The sequence below is a fragment of the Eleutherodactylus coqui genome, chromosome 10, assembly GCF_035609145.1.
Source record: "Eleutherodactylus coqui strain aEleCoq1 chromosome 10, aEleCoq1.hap1, whole genome shotgun sequence".
Taxonomy (NCBI): domain Eukaryota; kingdom Metazoa; phylum Chordata; class Amphibia; order Anura; family Eleutherodactylidae; genus Eleutherodactylus; species Eleutherodactylus coqui.
Genome location: NC_089846.1, coordinates 58,572,103 through 58,588,682, shown reverse-complemented (window position 1 = coordinate 58,588,682; position 16,580 = coordinate 58,572,103). Strand labels below are relative to the sequence as shown.

At 45.8% G+C, this 16,580-nt stretch overlaps 1 protein-coding gene across 1 annotated transcript in view; it reads left to right on the top strand.

The window, feature by feature from the left end:
• Positions 1–1,273: 1,273 nt before the first annotated feature.
• Positions 1,274–16,580, top strand: part of LOC136580492 (regulator of G-protein signaling 3-like) — a 77,078-nt gene continuing 61,771 nt past the window's right edge. The window contains exon 1 of the mRNA XM_066581092.1: positions 1,274–1,466. The gene's annotated coding sequence lies outside the window, so the exon portion shown is untranslated. The remainder of the gene's footprint in view (positions 1,467–16,580) is intronic.

Genomic DNA, 16,580 nt, shown 5'->3' with positions numbered 1-16,580 from the left:
GCCGTCCACGCAGAATCTGCGCAAAAATAGAACATGCTGTGATTTTTGCACTGCAAGCAGAATTCACAATTGATTTCCGCTTGTGTGCAGGAAGCAGAGGTTCTCCATAGGATGTAATGAATGGTATTTGCTGCGGATTCACGGTGAAGAAAATCTTTCTGTTCAGTTCCGTCGCCGTTTGAGTCCTTTCCATTAGTTTTAGCGGAAAAAAACCCACCGCAGTCTGTGCTGTTTAAAAAATGGAAACTAGACGCAACCAAACTGAACAAACATAAAGTTTAGAAACTCTTGTTGAAATCAAATATGCACATTTTGGTCCATGAATACAGACTAAAATACGGCATGCTGCGTTTTTGTTTTTTTTACCCGCCACATCGGTCTGTATTAAAAAAAAAAAAAAAAATTGTGTGTCTGAATACACAAATTCACTTCAATTAATTTTTGTGCTGTCTGTATTCCGTCAGTTGTGCATGGACCCTGATCCCGACTTCCTTATATCATACTGCACCACTCAATGTATTCCTGTGCAATACATGTATAATACAATGTGGCCACAGAAACGTACCCCCACACCGCACTCTTCCGAAAGCTGTTCAATAGAAAATCTGTTTTTGTTGCCCATAGCAACCAATCACAGCGCAGCTTTCATTGTAGTGCAGCAGTATAAGAAATGACTGTCACCCAGCTTTTCTAGAACCCTGAATGACGGATTCTTATTGCTACAAGTCACACAGAAGTGGGGAACATCTCACTTCATCACTAGGTAAATCCGTCCCTTCAGGAATCTGCCAAAGCTGGATGATGACCACATTGGTCATCACCCAGCTTTCCCAGAAACAGATAGAACTCCTAAAATAGCAACTCGAGAGAAGAGGACATCTCAAGGACTGCAGTCAATGCCCATTATGGACTAGAGGGGTGCTGCAAGGAGAAGCAGTGCAGGTGATAGACATCAGGTGAGGGGAGCAAAGAAATGTCAGACTGAAGAATGAGGCAGGAAGGAGGGAGAGGACAGAGAGGTAAACAGGAGGTGGAGTAACAGGAGGGGATGGAGTTTAAATGAGGAAGAGCAAAGAGAGAAATCATTGTAGAAAGCTATAAGGGAGGGGGTAAAGAGAAGTAAATATGCAGATATAGCAGGAGGGGTGTGTAAACTAATGCAATGGGGTTGGCACAGGAGACAAGTGTTGCAATGGTAGGTCATAGGTAGGTAAATAGGGTTGTGGGCATCATTAGACTGATGCATAGGGGTACAGTGGGTAGCAGGTAGCTGTGGCAGGGCCATGAGAGGAGCTGGGAACGTAGAGGGCGAGAGGAGAGGGTGGAGAGATGGAAGAACGTCATGGACAGAGGGGTGGAGAGACAGACAAGACACACACATACACAGAGACACTGCAGTGACATAGCAGAGGGAGACTCCCAGACACTGCAGGGGAACCACAGGAGCTGACAATCTACACTGCAAGGTGAGTGCAGAGCATTGCTCTTGGCTGGGCACCTCTACCTGTGCTGGTGCTGCACATGTCTCCATCTCCTGATGCCCCTGGATAAGTTGTGTCTGCATCTAGCTCAGGAAGTGCAGAGCCATAGTGGTACCTATAGGGCTCATATACTGGTACATGCTGAGTGGTCAGTCAATAGCAAAGTGCAGTGGTAGCATGGGAGTATGTAGTGATTTGCAATTGAGACTTCTATTCCTAGTGGTCAGTTCTTTCCCAGGAGACATCAGTAGCGGTGACCATACAGTGATAGCTGTCAGCTGCGATGCATTAGGCGCTACCATTCCTTAGTGGCTCTGGGTATATTGTGCCCAATGACCCATCTGTGATCACCCAGCTATGTCACTGTATCCAACTCAGCTATAACTATGCTGTGCTAGTCCACTGGTCCCTGCTGCGTACAAGGACCCGTCACATAATATATGTCCTAGAGTAGCACCTCAAACTAATAATGCCCCCTTCTTCTGGATCAACAACACAGGAGGATAACTAGGCTGGACTAGATGGACATGGTCTTCATTCAGCCTTACAAACTATGTCACTATGTTACTTACTGAGCATTTAACACATTACATCTCTTTTTGCCCTGTTCTCTACCTTAACTCAGCTATAACTGTATGACTCTGCTGTTCCATAGTGTCCCTAGTCCCTTGGAGTGTGATGACCTATCCTGTCCTATATGTTAATGCAGTTAATACTACCACAACTCAACATTCTTTAATTACTGTTCGAACTTGACTATAAGTAGTCTGCTGTTCCTTTATGCTACTAGACCTAATGACCCCACTACCATTCCTGCACTCATTCTCAATTGCAAATACTCCCATCCTACCACTGGGCTGTCACTGCTCTTCACTACTGACACTAGACTCCGTAGTGCAGCACTGTAATGACCCCTAAAATATGGGCATATCCGTGCCAGGACTTTCTTCCAAACACACAATTTGTAAGTCACTGCATCCTGCTACTCCAGTATTTAAACTCCCTCCGTCTACCCTCTGCTATTCCTTAGTATCACTGAACTCTGCTACACTGTATTACATAATGTTTGGAATGGCATTCCCGCACTAGTACCCACTTCAAGTTGTGAAACCTCTTCACTACACTTTGCTGCTCCTTACCACACTACACCCTTATAGCTGCTTCCCACTAATATAGTCTCCATGTTTTCATCCCATCCATCACCAGTGAGTTAATAAGAGTTGTGAACCTTCATCCGCTCACTCTACAACATGTTTCTGCAATATTCCTATACAGATGTAGCAGAGCTCAACCTGTCATTAACTCTTTGGTTTGTTATGCAAATGATAACGTAGTAGCTTTACTTGCAGTTCCATGGAAAACCGCAGATGATAATACAGGTTCGTGGCTAATGATGAAGTCAGCTCTGCTACATCCTCCTCTGTACACATCATTATGTGATCAGATGTGGTGCTCGCCATAAATCTGTGTCTGTCAAATTCCATATTCCTTCTCATCATAATACAGAGAATCGATCTCTTTAGCCCTTCGCTGCTCCTCTTGTGAATATCCGCTGTTTACAGCTTCTGCTGTTTCGCCTTGAAGTTGCGTCCCCCTGTAACCTCCACAGACATCTCAATGTCAGCGTAGAACTCTGCTATTCCGCGCAGTGCACAATGTATAAGATCCCTAGTGAACGAACCTGCAATGTTGTCATATCAACCTGCGTTGCCCTCTTGTGCCCCTGCCGTGTCATTAACTCTCCGCTGTCTGCTATTCTTGCACCCGTCAGTTCTTCTCTGTCATTATGTGCCGCCTATAGCTATCATTAATATATCTATAAAATCTTCACACTCTGTTGATCCTGCATTCACTTTTGTCGTAAATTGTGGTGCTGTCTGTTCCCTGTACAATTCTCCATCACCCCTTATCAATAAAGACCACCACATTCCAATATACAGCGCATGAAAGGTTCTGTGGCGGCCCCTCAGACAAACATGTTTGGGGCTCAATGTTTTCTATTTTTCAAAAAGAATAATAGTGTGTAAATATTACCAACATATAGTGCCCATATAATATCACATAGTAGATAAATAATCCTGCCATATAGCGAAGACAGAACGGTGCTATAATTGTATTATGTAGTGCTGAAATGTTAATGCTATATCATTCTCCAGCTGGTATTACCATACAGTGCCCATATAATACTGGCATAGGGTGCGTTCACAAATAGTAGACAATCATGCAGATTTTCTGCAGCAGAAAATCCTTGCCAACAGCTGCATCAAAATCTGCACTCATTTTGACACTGTTTTTGTGGCGGATCCACAACAGATTTCACCCTTTCAACTGAAGGGATAGAGTCTGCTGCAGGTCCACATCAAGAACTGTGTCAAAATCTGCAACTATGGTGCAAATTTTGACCCGTTTTGATGTGGATTTTGTGCTGTCTGTTATGTGAATTTATCCATATAGTGCATACATAATAGTGCCATATAGTGAACACCTAGCATTTAAGTGGAAATGTCCTGTTGTAAAAGCGGTGCGGCTGGCTGCATAACACTGCATCCACAACACTACTGACTTTATGGCTGTTTTTCTTTCCTTCTTACTCGCTTCTGTTTTCCATATGGGCTCTTCTTAGATTTGGCGTTTTGCATCTGTGAAGTGGGCGGTCCCCACTGCTTACTATGTTTGGATGATATCAAACTGTCAATGAAGTCTGAACTCCCCATTGACAGTCAATAGTGGGGACTGCCCACTTGACAGATTCAAAGCGTCAGGAGCCAGATGTAAGAAGACCCCTTAAGGAAAACCGAGTTGAGTATAAAGAAAAGTGGTGATGGAGTTAGTGGGACCTCGGTCGCTAACCTATGGAGCCAGACCTGCTGCCTTCATGACAGTTCCTCTTTAATTATACCAGAGCTGACCTCCCGCCGTATGTTTAAGGGTGCCTTCACACTTGCGATCGTGATATGGCTGCGCTTTTAAATGCAAATGTCAATGGGACTTTCTAATGTTAAAATCGCGAGTTTGTGCTTTGCGATTTTTGTGCTTTGTGTTTTTAATATTAGAAAGTCCTATTGACATTCGCGTTAAAAAAACGCAGTGATATCGCAATTGCAAGTGTGAAGGCACCCTAAGTCTTGTTTGAAGCAAGATGGTGGTTTCTTGGACTATTGCCCCTGTGTAAAGACTCTGCTTGTATACTTATAAGATTCCTTCAATCTTCTGTTCCTACTTTCCCTTCCTAAGGTGACCATTCATTGGCAAACTTCTTTAGCTGGTCATACGCACTGCAATACTTTAATCCAATACCAAAAAGATAAGTTTGGTCCCCATTGTGCCATGACACTGCCAGCCGATATAGCATGAGTCGTAGAAGAAGATGCTTCACTGGTGATGACGTCACTGGGTATTGATGAGGTCAGTAGGAGATATCCCATCCTCTGTCAGTACCATAAACTAGGATTATAGGTCCTTGTGTTGATTCAGTGAACCCCCTTCTTTTGACTGCTTTTTTTCCCCTCACATTGCAATGCGGGAAAAAATCGCGGCATGTCCTGTCTTTGAGAGTTTCCTCGGAACGCCTCGCCCATTTTGTTTCAATGAGAAACACTTGTCGATCCTCCGAAAGCTGTGCTGGAGGATCGCTACTTCCCTGAAGTGATTGGAGGTGTTTTTGACACACATCTTGCATCCGCTGGGACATCGCACAAGCGCGATATTCGGCTGAGTTTCACGGCCCGATATTGTGCTTGCTGGTGTGAAATTAGCCTTACAGTCTATATAGAAAAATGTGGCCTTCTTGTATTGGAGAAGCCCCCAGTAAGCTCACCGGAGAGGCTCCTCCATATACAGTTCTGCTACTTGTAGTGTCCTCGCTCCCTCGGTCCCGGGCTGGCACTCATTAAAGGGCCTTCTTTTACAATGAGTGATAATCCGTTTGCCCAACTGTTAAGCCGTGTGAATAGCAAATGAACGAGTGTTTTATCGGCCTGTTTTTGAGGGCATAAAAATGTCCGCCGGTCGGCTGCACGTCTTCCCCATGTTAACGTGCAGCCAAGCAATGATGGCTGTATAGACCCAAAGATCGTATTAACAATACTTCGTCCTCAGACCATTTACCCCCCCCCCCCCACCCCCCGCTTATTGGTCAGCACTTGTTACACGGTTAGCGACCTGCTTGTAAAACGACCTTGTCATGTTTATCTACGTGTTTTTCTTCTACCGTATGTACTGAAGTACGTCTTCATACGTACATCGCCATAGAAATAAAGGCCTTTAACATGACAATAATCAGACCTTGAGCATACCGCTCCGTGATAGCCTGTCTACAAAGACTGCTTCACCTACCCAACCTTTCTAGAAGACCCTCCAATGGCGTATTAATCATCTCAAGTGCGCGTCGCCATCCTAGCCTATGTCTCGTTCTCCCCCACCCCGTCATCCTATGTCCAGTTCATCGCCATCATCCCCAACTACTCCTTGCAGACGGCTCTGCTATTCCTGCGCAGTGTTTGTTGTGGGCTATCTAATTATCTCTCGGCAAGAAACATCTGTATATCCATGTAAGCAATGGTAGGGGAGCTGCGGCGGGCATACTTCTGCAGACACGCAGGCCTTCCATGGCTGTTTCTGTCATTTCAATAACCGGATGAAATGGTCACGTATGATGAAGCTATAAACAGCCATAAATTTCCTGACGCTGAATGTCAGGAGCTTAAGGCCTCGTCACATGTCCTGATATATGGCTGTGGCTTTCTAAATGGTTGAATTGTTTTAACCCTCGTGTGGTACTGTGGGGCCTGCTTCACCCCGACCTCCATTGCAGTCCAGCACTTTGAAATTGGTAGCACATGAGGATTAAGGCCTTTGTATACTTTATGACTGCTTGTCCCAGCTTTCCTAGTATCCTGAAAAGCGAAACTGACAAAGTATTGCCACATAATTAGGCCATTGACGGCTCTCTGTTAGCTGGGTGACAACCAGTATGCTGGCAACAACCGCGGCCATATTGATTGTCACCCATCTTTTTTAGAAATGGATGCAACTTTGGCCCGGCTTGGAGAAATGTGTCACATTAAATATATTAGTTATACTGGGCCTCCTATATTAAAACTGTACTTGCAGGAAAAAGTCACCCTGTTGCCCATAACAACCAATCGCAGTGCAGCTTTTATTTTTCCAGGGCAGGTTAGTAAAAGTAAGCTGAGTTCTGATTGGTTGCCAGGGGCAACAAGGCCAGTTTTTCAGTTTGAGGCCTAGTTTGATGTACTAGTATGTCGACAGCGATATCGCAGCTTTGTGCACATAATTTTGTAGCGTAAGTGATTCTTTTTCTTATGAAAAAATTTCGCATCGCGTCTCCGCTACCCATGTTTTTCTCACGCAATAAAATTGCTAGAAATTTAATAGGACTTTCTAATGTTAAAATCGCATTGCACAAAAATCGCAAGTTCATACGATGCGATAAACAAAGAGGCTCCATGGGGAATGTGGGCTACAAAAACATTGCAAATCGCGGCAGTATAAGGCATGCCGTCATTTTGTGTTCTCGCAATGCGAATGTATTCAGTCATCGCTAATGTGAAGGAAGACATTGAAAAACATGGGCTTCATTCACATACACGCAATTTGTAGAGCTGTTGAATCGCGAGAAAATTGCACGATTTTTGGAGCCCGTGTGAAAGCGGCCTAAAAGCGTCAGGCTAGAACTGAACTTGGAGTGGATTGCAGTGCATTGTGGGCGCTTAGATGGTAAACAGATCACGTGACTAACGGCGAGCGGAAGACAAAGCTTTTATGTTTCCAGTACCATATATAGATGGCGTAAACATGGTTACAGAAAAAAGGTAAAGGTCCCTTTAAATGGGACAAATTCTCTGTTTGATATAACAAGCGCTGGTTTTGTTTTGTTTTTTGTTTTTTTTCACACAGACTGAGGATGTACTTAGGGCTCATGCTGGCGTGTGGTTTACCCATTTTTAGAGACCGCGTATGGCACTGCTCACATGCCTGCGTATCACACGGACATGCACAGTTTTTATTTTTTTATTTTATTAAATTCCTCGCTTTGTTTCAGAGCGGGGATGCATATGAAAACACTGTCCATATGCAATGTAAAACTTGTGTTGTGCCTCTCGCAATGCGCCAAACTCGTGCAATATTCTGTGTATTTATGCACTTAAAAAGACTGCCGATGGGCAGAAAAATGCAAGACAATAATGTATTTTGGCCTGAAAGGCTGGTTTCACACGTGGAGTAATTGCCACGGAATTTCCATGCAGAGTTTCAGCACGGAAATTCCGCCGCGCGGCTTTTTATCCTGGGATTAGCCTGCAAAGTGGATGAGATTTGTAAAAATCTCTTCCACACGCTGCGGCCAAGCCGTGCTGACATTGACATGCCGCGTGGAATTCAAAGACGCGGCATGTCACTTCTTTCCCTGTTTCCGCGGAGGCCTCTCTATGGGAAGAGATGGCCGCAGCTGAATACAGTGATGAAGCTGCTCCAAAATCCGCAGGTTTTGAAGCTGCATTTCTCCCGCAGAAATCTTGCAGTATTTTTGTGTGGCCATTCCGTGGGATTTCGGTCCCGTATGACCCCAGCCTTAATGCGCTGAGTATGCGCGGAACAAAATATGCCTATGCCCATGTGAATGCACCTTTAGGCTGCTTTCACTTGGCCAAGAAAATCGTGTGAAATTCATGCATTGCGAAACGCACAAATTTCTTTGAATATGAACCCCATTCATTTTAATAGTCATATACATGAGCGATTTTTATTTTTTTTTCTCCCCTGCACCGTATCCTATATTTTCACTCGGAAGGCCTCGCCCATTGTTTTCAATGGGACAGGAAAGAACATCGCACAGTGTGTGATGTGAGGTTTCCCAGTGAAAACTGTGGGAAGCACTTACTGATCCTCCGACGTGGCCAAAAGCCGCACTAAAGGATCGCAGCTCCCTAGAAGTCATGGGTGGCATTTTTGACAGAAAAACAACTCTCATCTGTGGGTAAATTGCACGTTGGCGAGCGCAATATAGGACTGAGTTTCACAACCGCCTGTGTGTACAAGCCTTAACCCTTTCCAATCCAATTTGTATCCTGGTTTTCCTAGGGGGCTTACTCTTTTTCTGCCATTATACAACGGCGCTATATGCTGGCTAAAGCCAGTACTGCATGAGGTGACATGTTGGATAGGCTCCGACAGCAGAGAGGCTGGCAATATACAGTAAGAGAACCCGACGGACGTCTTCTAACATCAGAGCTGTACAGCCTTAAATCATAATGTCTTCAGAGGTCAGACAGTGGATTGGAAAGGGTTAAAGGGGTTTTCCAGGGAGAATACTAGTGGTGATTTATCATCAGGATGGGTCATCAATAGTTGATCGGCTGGGGTCCGTCGCTCGGGACCCCGACCGATCAGCTGAGCGGGTGCATGCTGTCAGTGCTGCAAATACAGAGGTCGGAGTAGAAGCAGCAGAAATCTCCGTGCCTACCTCCGTGTAGTGGCCGGCGCTTGTAACTGCAGGCACGGCTCTCCTTGAAATCAACACGAGCTGTGCCTGCAATTACAAGGGCCGACCACTACAGAGGTCGGCGCGGAGACTTCCGCTGCTTCAGCTCCAACCTCTGTATTTGCAGCACTGACAGCATGCACCTGCTCAGCTGATCGGTCGAGGTCCCGAGTGGCGGACCCCAGCCGATCAACTATTGATGACCTATCCTGATGATACATCATCAGTAGTATTCTCCCTGGAAACCCCTTTTTAAGTAATTTTTATATTGCCACTGATTACAAGTATGGGGACAGATGATCACTACTCAGTTGCAATTTGTATGGGAGGAACATTCTTCGGCAGCACATCCCCCAGTTTATACATGATTATGTGCTGTCGACATGAGAGATCCACCCTGCAGATGAATGACTTCCCTTGTTTGCCAGCTGATTGCTGGTTTATTCAGACAGGTTGGGAGCAAATAGTGTTGTCAAGATTGCAGCAGCCCGGTTTGGTACTACAGACTCGGCTCCTACTGAATGTAATGGGAGCTGCGCCTGCAATACCAAACCAGGCTGCTGTAATATGGAGAGCGCGAGCCATCCACATAAGCGCCAATGCCATCACATGATGCTATATCTTTTATTACTGTTTGTACAACAAATATTACCCTGTAATATGTACCTAGCCTATATAATAAAGCTAGACGGTCAGGTGTAGGTAACCCCCCTGCTGCGCTCCTGTGTTGTCCCCATGCAGGATTCAGCCCATAAAACTTAATGCACACAAGCAAGTGTGTAATTATCTAATCAGCTCCCTTGCAAAACGCCTGGAGACAGACGGCAATGCAACATAGGATCCTGAAAGAACGTCTCCGAGAAGAAGAAAATACAGCGTTTTGCATCTGTACCCGGTGGAATATTGTTTGCCTTGTTCACATTCATAATTCATGATTATTTTCTTACTACTTGAACACTTGAAAGGCTTCTTAAAAAAGCAAAGAGAAGGTATAACTTAGTAGGTTCAGCAATAACAGTACATTGGGGGTCCGTGAACGTTAGACAATTGCTAAAATTACACTTCCATAGTAGTTTACGGAGCAGCACATATGACCTGTAGTACTGAGCGGCCAGGGGCTTTGCTAATTCCCAGTTTTTGGAGCTACTTTTAAGAGTATTTACACAACTGCCTAAATTGTAACCAAAAAGGTAATTGATAGTAGAGAAAATAACGACAGGTTCCTTGGAGCATAGGTAATCTGGCCTAACCAAATAGTCACTGGTGCTGGCAGTAGTGTCCAGAGTAAATGGAATTTTCTGCAAATAATATGCTCATGCCCTTCTTGTCCTACTGGCTGCCACCACTAGAGGGGGCTTGCTGCATATGTATTTCTCTTGATTCCATTGACTTCATTAGGATCTGTATAATTGTGCAAGCACTTAGCTCCCCCTTGTGGCTAGTGCAGGAAGCCTGAATTGTATTATTTAAAGGAAACCTATTAGCAGAAATATCAATACAAATTCACCGCCATAGCAGTATTCAGTATGAGATATGCATATCACATGTGGGGCCTCTGCCCGTGTCTTCTTGATGTGCAATGTGCCACTGAAGTTGAGTTGTATACTTTCACAGACTCCACCCGTGCAGAAGTGGGCATGCATCAGATTTTAGCACTACAAGCGCTGATGTGAAGTGCCGAGGGGGGCAACAAGCAGGATGGGCAGGCTTTCTCTAATAATGTGGTGAATCAGCTGTAGGGACCGCCTCTTTGATTTGCGATGGTGAATTTGCATACAGGTTGCACAAGATTTTTTTTTTTTTTTTTTGTAAATCAAATTTTATTCCATTTTTTAATAATTAACAATACAAACAGCATCAACATAACCTGTGTCAAAAATCGTACAGGTCTGAATATCAATTGAATCAAAGCGGGTCCATCTGGATCCCCACAGACGTGCGATAAGACAGACCAAATACATATGTAGCTACAGCATACAAAGAAGAACAAATAACAGGCAAAATAATAGACATAATACAAAAAGAAGACAAAGACAGCCAGACTAACTACATAGGGGGGAAATGTAGGGAGAGGGGGGGGGAGGGGAAGGGAGATGGGGTGAAGAAAGGGGGGGGGGGGGGTCCCAACTATCCTAAGCTAGCATCCAGTGGCAGGGAATCAATGTCAACCGTCACAGCCTACCCAGGAGTCTGATTCCCCCTCTAAGATGTGAGGTTCACCCAGCAAGTACACCAGAGGTTTTCGTGATTGTGATTACACCAGACCACCTAGTCGCTAAGTCTGCCAGATGACCGCTCTCCAAGGAGCCCACATTTCCACATATTTATCGTGGGTACCCTTAGACCAAGCAGAGAGCTCCTCGAAGTTTGCTAAAGTATCTACTCTGTCCCTCCACTGAGAGACCGTCGGAGGCTCCCTCTGCTTCCATCTCAGTGGAATAAGGGCTTTTGCCGCATCTATTATTAGGGCCACCAACTTGTGTCGCAGTGGATGGAACGCCTCGGACGGCTTCCACAGGAGGACCAAACCAGGGGAGAGGATCAATTTCGGGGAGATCTTCTTCAACACCTCTCCCACCTGTTCCCAGAATAACGCTAGGACAGGACATTCCCACCAGATATGTAAAAAGGACCCAGTTGCCCTCTCGCATCTCCAACACACATCCCGTTCAATTAGTTTGTGGTCAGAAAGCCACTGGGGAGTCCTGTACCACCTCGCTAGAAGTTTGTAATGGGTCTCCTGCGAGGTGACACAAGGGGAGAGTCCAAAGGCGGTCTTCAGGATAAGCTTGGTCTCACTGGGAGACAGAGAGATACGGAGTTCCTTCTCCCAAGAAACCAGAAAGGCCGGGCGCGTATCGGCTGGAGGGGAGATGAAGTGCCGCCGAATATATGAGACCTTTCTAGCTAAGGCGTTGCCCCCCATTATAGTAGTCTCAAATGGAGTCAGAGGTCTTTCCAATTTGTGAGTTTTAAGAAAGGCGTTAATGACTTTAAGCAAATGGGCCACGACAAGAAATGTAGAGGTACCATCTGGAAGCAGGTCCTCCAACGAGGACAGAGGGTATCTGTGTGAGATGTCAAAAACATCTTGCAGTTTCTTGTTTGCAAATGTCTGCCACACTCTGGCAGTACAAGGATCTAACCTAAGATCCATGAGCCTATGCAGAGAGGATAGAGGGGCTGCTGGCGAGGGGGTCGGGGCCAGGGTCGGCCCGATGGCCCTCCATGTCTCTAGGGCGCCTCTCGTTAGTGGGTTAGCCCTCTGTTTTCTATTGAATCTCTCTCCCGGGACCCAAAGTTCCTCAATGAGGAGTTGGCCATGGGCACCCCTGGCTAGGGTCTGTAAAAGCGGGTCCTTAATGGGATGCGTCAACTCCATCCAGTGATTAAGTTGTGCTGCCCTATAGAATTCCCTGGGGCACGGCAGGTCCACTCCTCCCTCCGAGCGCCTTCTAGTTAGTAGACAGTGGGCTAGTCTCGGCCTCCTACCCATCCAGAGGTATCTAAGGAAAATCGTGCGTAGATTTTTAAAAAAGTTAAGAGGTATAAAGACTGGGAGGAGTCTAATTTTGTATAGTATAATAGGAATGACATACGATTTCAGCACGTTCTTCCTTCCCAGCCAGGAAATAAAAGGTAAGTCGTAGGATCGTAATAGTTTTTTAACTTTCGTTAGCAGGGGGAGGAAATTAGTAGTGTAAAGATCTTCGGCTTTTTTAGTGATTTTGACGCCAAGGAAATCGATGGCTTTGTCTGACCAGGTGAAAGGGGAGCTATTTTTAATTTTTTGGAGTCTGTTGGATGGTATGGATATATTTAAAGCCATTGATTTAGACAAATTAGTTTTAAAGTTGGAAAGAGTTCCAAACTCTTCCAGCAGGGAGACAAGGCGAGGGAGGCCTCCCTCCGGGTTTGTAATGAGAAATGTTATATCATCAGCATATGCTGAAATTGAAAGGGTCTCTCCTCCGACCCTGAGGCCCTGTATCAGAGGATCGAGTCTCACCTTTTGAAGAAATGGCTCCAGGGCGAGGATGAAAAGGGAGGGGGAAAGGGGGCAGCCCTGTCTTGTACCGTTGTTTATATTAAACGGCGGGGAGAGAGAGTTATTAATTTTTAGTCTCGCATGGGGCATTGCATATAAGGAGAAGATCGCCCTGACGAACTTGCCTGGGATATTGAAATGCAAAAGAACCTGTTCCATATAGACCCAGTTGACGCGGTCAAACGCTTTTTCAGCGTCCGTGCTCACAAGAGCAAGCGGAATATTATGCGTCTGAGCGTATCTTGTTGCATGTAATATCCTAAGACAACCGTCTCTGCCCTCTCTCCCCCTGACAAATCCCGATTGTTCAAAATTAATCAGTTTAGTTATATGGTTTTCCAGACGTTTCGTGAGGATTTTAGCCCAGAGCTTCATATCAAAACTTATCAGGGAGATTGGGCGATAACTACTACAGGATTCGGGGTCTTTGTTTTCCTTTCGGACCAGAGTGATGTGCGCCTCTTGTGCCTGCCTAGGGAGGGGAACTCCCTGCAGCAAAGCGTTAAAGAGTTCTGTTAATTGAGGGACTAGGGTCTCTTTGAAGGTCTTATAATAAATCAGGGGGAGACCATCGGGTCCGGGACTCTTTCCGGGGGGGGAGGAATCTATAAGTTCTGTTATTTCCTGATCCGTTATTGTTTCTAAGAAATTATCAGTGTCCTCCTGGCTAAGCTTTGGCATGTTTAAGTCGTTAAGAAAACGGTTAATCTGTTCTTTCATATCGGCAGAGGCCACAGGAGTTAGGGGATCCCTAAGGTTGTAGAGAGAAGAGTAAAAGCTTAGGAATTCAGAGGTAATCTCCTGTGTGGAGGAAACCTTTTGACCGTTCGAGGTTTTAATCAGCTGTATATGGTTTCTGGATCTGGCTTTCTTTATAAGGGCGGACATGTATTTACTCCCTCTATTTCCTTGGGCGTAGGTGATGTGTTTTAAGTACAGGTGCTTTTTGTTATATTTAGTCTCAAGAAGGAGTTTGAGTTCCCTCCTGAGAGATGCCAACTCCTCCAGCGAGGCCCCGCAGGTCGACTGCTTAGACACCCGTTCCAGTTTAGCAATTTGGCACAGTTTGTTGTCAATTTCTTTTTGTTGTTTTTTCTTAGCTCTGGAGCCAGCTGCAATGAGGAGGCCTCTGACGAATGCCTTATGGGCCTCCCAGATCGTTGGGATCGAGACCTCTTCGGATTTATTTAGCTGGAAAAATTCCTCTATCGCCTTTTTTAAATGAAGTTTCTCTTCCTCCGGATCTAATAAAGAGGGATTAAGTCTCCATCGCCATTCCCTAGGGGATGGGCCAGGGAGACGAAGGTTTAAGTGGACTGGGGCGTGGTCTGTGATTACAATAGGGTCAATTGATACTTTGGTCACGTACTGCAAGAGGGAGGGGGACACGAAGATGTAATCCAGGCGCTGGAAAGAGGAGTGGACCCGCGAGAAAAAAGTATAATCCCTGGAGTTTGTATTTAAGCATCTCCAGCTGTCCACAATATTAGTTTCTGATAATACCCGTATGAGATTTTTAAGCTTTCTTTGGGATATTTGAGATTTTCCTACAGAAGAGTCTAGGAGTGGACAGATTGTAAGGTTCAAATCGCCTCCTAATATTATCTGACCGGTGGCAAAGTGTTTTAAGGCCTCAAGTTGTTTAATCAGCCAGGGTATTTGGTTGGTGTTGGGGGCATATAGGTTCGCCAGAGTGACTTTGTTATCGTTGAGGATCCCCTTAACAAATAAGGCCCTACCTTCCTCATCTGAGTACTGTCCTTCACATGAAAAGGCAAGGGATTTATGTAAAAGGACAGATACCCCCTTAGCGGCCGACGTGGGGTGTGTGTTGTGAAATGCGAGAGGGAACTGCCTTCCCGGTAGGGATAGACACCGATCTCCCCTGTAATGGGTCTCCTGCAGAAAGACAATTCTTGAACCATACCTCTTCAGTAGTACTGCGATGTGATGCCTCTTAGCTGGGGAATTCAGACCGTTTACGTTCAGCGTAGTGACTCGGATCTGCTCCTCCATGTTGTCACAGTAGTAGATTTGTACTGGACTTTCCTTCTATACAATAACAGGCAAATAGGATGGAAGAGAAAATCGTCAGTCCTGCGCGATAAACTTTACTCTCTTACCCGACAGATACAAAGGACAGCCGGGATTATAAGGGCCCCGGGGTAGGTGGGAGGGGGGAGGGGTGGAAGGGTTAAGGGAGAAGTGGTAGGATAAGAATACAAAGGGTGAGAAAAAAGATAGACAGTAGGATGCACAGAAAAGTGCCAACAAAGAACACACTATAAATGTGTTGCGAATACAACCCTCGTGCCCCCGAGGCCGGTACACTCCTAAGAGCCCACCGGGTCCGGGACTAGAGGGGGAGGGGGGTGGGGGCGAGTTATCTACTCCTCCAACAGTGAGGGGCAGACAACGGGATTCAACCTGTTCATCCAGGCGCCCCCGGGTCACTGAAATAGATATTAATGCATACAAATTACAAAATTACACCGACCACAACCTGCGGAAGGAAAGGGTTAAACAATTATTCCATATAGTACGAGAATAACTTCGCATAAACATATGAGCAACGTCCCAGAGATCATAACACCGCCTCAAATATCTCCAAGACCCCAACTGTAGGGGACGGAAGGGATCTCCGTATGAGTCAACGACTCAAAGAGGGCACAGAGAGAACATTTGCCCGTGTGAGGAGGAAGCAACCTTAAGAAATGTCCTCCCGAACTTCAGCGGAGGGCTCTCTGGGGATCCGTCAGCAGGCAAAATGTGAACCACAGCAACTTCTAGAGAGTCCGTCAAGTGTCTGAGTTGTCCACCAATTCCCTTGTTTTTTTCTTTTTGGATTTTGGAGACTTGAGGTTGCCAGCCGATTGCCACGGCTCAGGTAGTGTAAGCCTGGGAAGTTTAGGGAACTCTGGAAGTGGCATCCAGCAGGGCAATTCAATGGGATCCATCCCAAGGTGTTCCCAGCAAGCATGGAGATCGTCTGGTGAGCGGATAATCATTCTTCGGCTCTTGTAGAATATGCTAATTCCAAAAGGGAATAGCCAGGTATATCGGATTTCCCTTTCTCTGAGCGCCTCCAGCAAAGGGCGAAGTAGGCGACGCTTAGCTAGGGTTACCGGGGAGAGGTCCTGGTAAATCTGGATCAGAGCATCCCCGTATTTAACTTCTTTGCGGGATCTTGCTGTTTTTAAAATGATCGCAGTGTCCTGGAAGGATAGCAGCCTACAGATAGTGTCCCTAGGGGGCTCAGCAGGTCCAGGAGGGGGTCTGAGAGCTCTGTGGATGCGCTCTATGACGATCAGGGAAGCCCTCTCCGCACCCACTAGCTGTTGAAAAATTTCCATTGTTACCTTGTGGAGGGACTCCGCAGCCCAGGACTCCGGAATACCTTTAAGCCTTAAGTTATTCCTCCTGCTGCGGTTTTCTAGATCTTCTTGCAGGAGGAGGGATCGATTGAGATTTTCGTGCTGGTCCCTTAAGATTTTCTCCATAGCACTTGCATGAGTAGAAACCGAGGCTGAGGCGGCCTCTAGGTCCTCCA